Genomic DNA, 8,216 nt, shown 5'->3' on the forward strand with positions numbered 1-8,216 from the left:
GCAGAGCACTATATATAAGGCACAGCTTTATGTGGAGCATCTATGGGGCCATAATCAAAGGTCAAGAGCATTATATATGGCACAGCTATCTATGGGGCCATAATCAAAGGTGCAGAGCATTGTATATGGCACAGCTATCTATGGGGCCATAATCAAAGGTGCAGGGCATTGTATATGGCACAGCTATCTATGGGGCCATAATCAAAGGTGCAGAGCATTGTATATGGCACAGCTATCTATGGGGCCATAATCAAAGGTGCAGAGCATTATATATAGCACAGCTATCTATGGGGCCATAATCAAAGGTGCAGAGCATTGTATATGGCACAGCTATCTATGGGGCATCTATGGGGCCATAATGAACGGTGCAGAGCATTATATGTGGCACAGCTTTCTATGGAGCATCTATGGGGCCATAATGAACGGTGCAGAGCATTATATGTGGCACAGCTTTCTATGGAGCATCTATGGGGCCATAATGAACGGTGCAGAGCATTATATATGGCACAGCTTTCTATGGAACATCTATGGGGCCATAATGAACGGTGCAGAGCATTATATATGGCACAGCTTTATGTCGAGCATCTATGGGGCCATAATGAACGGTGCAGAGCATTATATGTGGCACAGCTTTATGTCGAGCATCTATGGGGCCATAATGAACGGTGCAGAGCATTATATATGGCACAGCTTTCTATGGAGCATCTATGGGGCCATAATGAACGGTGCAGAGCATTATATATGGCACAGCTTTCTATGGAGCATCTATGGGGCCATAATGAACGGTGCAGAGCATTATATGTGGCACAGCTTTCTATGGAGCATCTATGGGGCCATAATGAACGGTGCAGAGCATTATATATGGCACAGCTTTCTATGGAGCATCTATGGGGCCATAATGAACGGTGCAGAGCATTATATGTGGCACAGCTTTCTATGGAGCATCTATGGGGCCATAATGAACGGTGCAGAGCATTATATATGGCACAGCTTTATGTCGAGCATCTATGGGGCCATAATGAACGGTGCAGAGCATTATATGTGGCACAGCTTTATGTCGAGCATCTATGGGGCCATAATGAACGGTATGGAGCATCTATTTTTAATTTTGAAATTCACCGGGAGCTGCTGCATTTTCCACCCTAGGCTTATACTCGAGTCAATAAGTTTTCCCAGTTTTTTGTGGCAAAATTAGGGGGGTCGGCTTATACTCGGGTCGGCTTATACGCGAGTATATACGGTACATTGTTGTTGTTTTTTCTTCTACTACATAAAATACTTGAGAGTTACTGATTTTCCTAACTAATAAAATCAATCAGAGGTATTCAGTTTTTTAGGTTGCTACACCAACATTACCTGCTACCGTTTTGTACCAACTACTGATTGTTATATAAATATTCACCTATAAAAGTTGTTATAGTTGTGTAAACTATCTACACTGCGTACGTAGATCATATTTGTCTTCTTACCTTGTTCTTGTCCCTTCCCCTACGTCCTCATATGCCACCCCTCTTCCCTAGTCCTTGACCCTCACCACCTCTTCCCCTTTCGTGTTATGTCTCGTGTTATGTCTTGTTGACATGTTGAGAAAAATTTTCAATAAAAATTATTTGAATGAAATAAGAAGTAATGGGGACACCGCCATAGTATGTGAATCTCATCTGCATAACTTATCCAGACAGCGAGCACTACCGGAGCGGATGTTCTTCATCTTCACCATCAGCTAAGAAGCCACTTCAAATAAGACATTAGGCAACAGCTTCCTGAGCAAATGTCCCTCCTGCGCCATAGTAATCAGTGCAATCACAGAGTGCAGGCTGCCATAGCCAGCGCCTGTATTCTGCTCATGGGCCCAGCCTCTACTTCTTTCATCTGTGTAGAAAAAGTCCACGTGTAAGCTCATTACCCCCACTATACATAGGTAAGGGGGCAGACACAGCGTCTGTCACAATATGATTGATTCTAAATCACTGTGTTAAGTTAGAAAATTTGATGTGGGGGTGGAAAGGACCAAAGGAGTAAGGAGAGGAAAAAGAATGGCTGGAAACATTGCTATCTGGGGGAGGAAGGATGTGGGAGCTGATGAGCTGAAAACAAGCAGGAAAACATAAGGACTCATTATGCTGGTGGTATACCGGTACTTCACGGCTCTTGGGGGTTCTCCCCACTTACATTGTTACACAGACGGTACAGATAGCTCAGGAGGTGGCACTAATCTCAGCCACACATACTGCCACTGCCAATATCCATCACACATGATACCGTAGTGCCACCATCAATACACATAATGTCACTGCCGATATCCATCACACATGACAGTGCCACCATCAATACACATACTGCCACTGCCAATATCCATCACACATGATACCGTAGTGCCACCATCAATACACATAATGTCACTGCCAATATCCATCACACATGATACCGTAGTGCCACCATCAATACACATAATGTCACTGCCAATATCCATCACACAAGATAGTCACCATCAATACACATACTGCCACTGCCAATACCAATCACACATGATAGTACCACCATCAATACACATACTGCCACTGCCAATATCCATCACACATGATACCGTAGTGCCACCATCAATACACATAATGTCACTGCTAATATCCATCACACATGATACCATAGTGCCACCATCAATACACATAATGTCACTGCCAATATCCATCACACAAGATAGTCACCATCAATACACATACTGCCACTGCCAATACCAATCACACATGATAGTACCACCATCAATACACATAATGTCACTGCCAATATCCATCACACATGATAGTCACCATCAATACACATACTGCCACTGCCAATACCCATCACACATGATAGTGCCACCATCAATACACATAATGCCACTGCCAATACCCATCACACATGATAGTGCCATCATCAATACACATAATGTCACTGCCAATATCCATCACACATGATAGTCACCATCAATACACATACTGCCACTGCCAATATCAATCACACATGCCAGTCCCACCATCAATACACATAATGCCACTGCCAATATCCATCACACATGATAGTGCCACCATCAATACATACTGCCACCGCCAATATCAATCACACATGATAGTCACCATCAATACACATAATGCCCCTGCCAATATCCATCACACATGATAATCATCATCAACACACATACTGTCACTGCCAATATCCATCACACATGATCGTGCCACCATCAATACACATACTGCCACTGCCAATTTCCATCACACATGAGAGTGTCACCATCAATATACATACTGTCATTGTCAATATCCATCACACATGATAGTGCCGTCAGTACACATAATGCCACTGCCAATATCAATCACACATGATAGTGACACCATCAATACACATACTGCCACTGCTAATATCCATCACATGATAGTGTCATCATCAATACACATAATGCCCATCAATATCCATCACACGATAGTTTCATCATCAATACACATAATGCCCCTGCCAATATCCATCACACATGACAGTGACACCATCAATACACATAATGCCCCTGCCAGTATCAACCAGACATAACACTGTCGTTATCCAGACACAATGCCACAGTTATTCACTCAAAATTCCGCTCTGAAAATTAATTGAACAGAATGACACTGTCAATATCAATCACACATAATGCCACCAAAGGTCACACAAAATGCCACTAGCCATCACACATAATGTTGCTATAGATCACACATAATGCCACTAAGTATGACACATAATGCCACTATGGATCACACATAATGCCACTATGTATCACACATAATGCCACTATCGATCACACATAATGCCAATAAGGATGACACATAATGCCACTATGGATCACACATAATGCCACTATTGATCACACATAATGCCACTATATATCACACATAATGCCACTATGGATCACACATAATGCCACTATCGATCACACATAATGCCACTATGGATCACACATAATGCCACTATCGATCACACATAATGCCACTATCGAGCACACATAACACCACTATGGATCACACATAATGCCACTATCGATCACACATAATGCCACTATCGATCACACAGAATGCCACTATGGATCACACATAACGCCACTATTGATGGCACATAATGCCACTATCGATCACACATAATGCCACTATGGTTCAAACAAAATGCCACTATTGATCACACATAACGCCACTAATGATCACACATAACGCCACTATGGATCACACATAATGCCACTATGGATCACACATAATGCCACTATGGATCACACATAATGCCACTATCGATCACACATAATGCCACTATTGATCACACATAACGCCACTATTGATAGCACATAATGCCACTATGGATCACACATAATACCACTATGGATCACACATAATGCCACTATCAATCACACATAATGCCACTATGGATCAGACATAATGTCACTATGGATCACACATAATGCCACTATTGATCACACATAATGCCACTATCGATCACACATAATGCCCCTATGGATCACACATAACACCACTATCCATCACACATACTGCCACTATGGATCACACATAACGCCACTATTGATCACACATAATGCCACTATGGATCCCACATAATGCCACTATGGATCACACATAATGCCACTATCGATCACACATAACGCCACTATTGATCACACATAACGCCACTATTGATCACACATAATGCCACTATCGATCACACATAATGTCACTATTGGTCACACATAATGCCACTATTGATCACACATAACGCCACTATGGATCCCACATAATGCCACTATCCATCACACATAATGCCACTATCGATCACACATAACGCCACTATTGATCACACATAACGCCACTCTTGATAACACATAATGCCACTATTGATCACACATAATGCCACTAATGATCACACATAACGCCACTCTTGATAACACATAATGCCACTATTGATCACACATAATAACCACTATGGATCACACATAATGCCACTATTGATCACACATAATACCACTATAGATCACACATAATGCCACTATGGATCACACATAATGTCACTATTGATCACACATAATGCCACTATCGATCATACATAATGCCACTATCAATCACACATAACGCCACTATCGATCACACATAACGCCACTATGGATCACACATAATGCCACTATGGATCACACATAATGCCACTATGGATCACACATAATGTCACTATTGATCACACATAATGCCACTATCGATCATACATAATGCCACTATCGATCATACATAACGCCACTATCGATCACACATAACGCCACTATGGATCACACATAATGCCACTATGGATCACACATAATGCCACTATGGATCACACATAATGTCACTATTGATCACACATAATGCCACTATCGATCATACATAATGCCACTATCGATCATACATAATGCCACTATCGATCACACATAACGCCACTATCGATCACACATAACGCCACTATGGATCACACATAATACCACTATCCATCACACATAATGCCACTATCAATCACACATCATGCCACTATCGGTCACACATAATATAACTATGGATCACACATAATACCACTATGGATCACACATCATGCCACTATGCATCACACATAATGCCACTATCGATCACACATAATACCACTATGGATCACACATCATGCTACTATGCATCACACATAACACCACTTGAGTGCAGCCAACGTCTTGATTTTATAGAGATGCACTAATCAGAAATTAAAGTTTAAAAAGCATTAAAAAAAATCAGAAAACAATCACCCAGCTTTCCACAGCTCCAGAATGCGACGTCCAGTTCTGCAGTGATATGCCAATGTTGGGTACTCCACCGCTGACAACCCTTGTGCCTGGCTGGCGCGGTTGTCAGCCTGCTCCTTACTGTTGATGGTGGGGAGACAGCACATTCTCCCGCACCCACCAGGGGGGAGATGAAGCCCCCTCAGCACCCAGACTGCAGATGGGCAATGACAGGGAATGAGCCCAAACAACACATCCTTGTGTCATTCCCACCGGGCATGGGTGGCTCTCATGAAAGAGGGTTTTGTCTGCCACCCAGCTGTAACTGGCAGCTATGCCCCCTAGTCCTGCATGGACCCTCGGCCTGTGCCCTATGGCAGTGCCACCATGTCATGCAGATGCCTCCGCATGCCGTACAATGCTGCAGCGTGGTGCTGGCCCGAGAATGCCCACATGCCACCTGCTCGGGGGCAGCCATGTGCAGCACACAGTATACACAGGCCACGGAGGAGCAGAGCCGACCTCAGCAATGCACATGCCTCCATTCTCAGGCACATGCCTCCATTCTCAGGCACACCGTGCTGTGCCAGCTGCTGGGGCCCGGTGTCCTGCCACCTCCCCGGTCCCGGCCATGTCTGTGCGCCCTCCTACCCTACACAAAGGAGCCACGGGGGAACAATGGGACAATAACGGGCCACCTTTCTCCCGCCCGGCGTTCTGTACCTGCACTGGCCGGCTCCGCACTCATCACCACGGGGCGCCCTCCTGGCGGGTGTAGCGGGTGAGCTGCGGTCACACCCGGCTTGTCGTGCAGTGGAGCCGCGTCTGACAGCAGCGCCCTCCTCCTCCTCCTCTTCTGTGTGTGACCGGGAGAGGGGGCTGCAGAGTCCGGGCTGCGCTGCTGCCTCCTGCCCGGGACCACCGCCTTAGCTCCGGTCCTGCTGCTGCACACGGGTGACAAAAGCTGCGGATCCCCGCCAGTGGGTTTCTTCCTCCTGCTTTTCCCAGGCTCTGAGTGTCATGGGCACGGAACCAACGCCAGGCTGTTCAGCCCACTGCTAGGGAGGGTCTTCCTCATCCTATGCATCACATTACTCCTCCTCTGGAGACCACCACACTCCCCCAGTGCGGGGGACAGTCCTCGGACGTGCCAGGATGCTCCAGCATGGATGACAGCAGAGCATGGCATGGCACAGAGCTATGTGGTGGTCTGCAGAGCTGCCACTGGGGATGGGGCTGCCACTGGGGATGGGGCTGCCACCGGGGATGGGGCTGCCACCGGGGATGGGACTGCCACCGGGGATGGAGCTGCCACTAAGGAAGGAGCTGTCAATAAGCATGGGGCTGCCACTAGGGATGGGTCTGCCACTGAGGATGGGACTGCCACTGGGGATGGCGCCGCCACTAAGGATGGGGCTGCCACAGGGGGTGGAGATGCCACTGGGGATGGGACTGCCACTAGGGATGGGGCTGCCACTGGAGATGGGGCTGTCACTAAGGATGGGGCTGCCACTGGGGATGGGGCTGTCACTGGGGATGGGGCTGCCACTGGGGATGGGGCTGTCACTGGGGATGGGGCTGCTACTGGGGAGTAGTAGTGGTTGTGGCCGCTTTGGCACAAGGGGGCGCTGTTACTTCATGAGGTGGCATGGCTAGTGTCTTGGAGCTGGGCGGCATGGACATGGGGTCTTTGCACTTGTGGACGTTTAATGCGTACCACCCCTTTTCGCCGAAGTGCCTGGTGTACGTGATACAGACTCCTGGGTACAGATCCCTTTCTTCCCATCTGCGGCCGAGTTGCTGTTGATATTCGTCCCAGCTCAGGACCTCTAGAGTTTCTCCCTCCTGTTTGGCTGTCCCGGGGAATCCCATGAGGTTTGATCTGGGATTCACCCAGCGGTAGATTGTTTTCTCCGCATACACCTCTCCAGGTAGGCTGCTCGGGGCCTTCAGGAACTGCTCCATCCCCGTGGCCTGGTCCCACTCCCCTAGGATCTGGAGTCAGGCGGACCCATAACAGGGTGGTGAGACTACGGGGTCCACTAGGAGGTCTTCGGCTACCGGGGCAGGGTTGTCGTTCCTACTCCCGCAGCATCTCCGTTGCCGGGCTCCTCCGGTGTCAAGGGCTGCTGGATGGGACACGGCTCCTGCACGTCCTCCGCGGGTGCTGGCTTGCAGATGGTCCCGGCGTCTAACTGCATCTGCAGGAGCTGGTCGATCAGAGCTTCCACTCCGGTCTGCAGGAGCGCAGGGTCGACTGGTGACGGCTTGCCGCGGCTCCTTTCCAGGTCTCTGGGGGAGTCCTTCGCTTCCACCCCATACTCTGGTTCCGGGCCGCTGGCCATGGCGTCTTCCACGGGGCTCTCTGCGACCAGGCCTCCTTCCCGCTCTCTCCTTCGGGGGCGTTCTTCTTGGTCTCCTCCCGCCATTTAGGATCAGAAGGCGGATCTCCGTTGCT

General features: G+C 47.7%; 1 protein-coding gene across 4 annotated transcripts in view; it reads right to left on the bottom strand.

The window, feature by feature from the left end:
• FYN (FYN proto-oncogene, Src family tyrosine kinase) overlaps positions 1-6,818 on the bottom strand; it is a 204,667-nt gene extending 197,849 nt beyond the window's left edge. For 2 of the 4 annotated variants that reach the window (XM_077289480.1, XM_077289477.1), the window contains exon 1: positions 6,482-6,818. The gene's annotated coding sequence lies outside the window, so the exon portion shown is untranslated. Of the gene's footprint in view, positions 1-5,782; positions 5,910-6,481 lie in introns of those variants that run through there. The other 2 variants (XM_077289479.1, XM_077289478.1) reach the window with 2 other exon arrangements.
• Between the last annotated feature and the right edge of the window lie 1,398 nt (positions 6,819-8,216).

Source organism: Ranitomeya variabilis, chromosome 2, assembly GCF_051348905.1.
Source record: "Ranitomeya variabilis isolate aRanVar5 chromosome 2, aRanVar5.hap1, whole genome shotgun sequence".
In the NCBI taxonomy this organism is placed as follows: Eukaryota; Metazoa; Chordata; class Amphibia; order Anura; family Dendrobatidae; genus Ranitomeya; species Ranitomeya variabilis.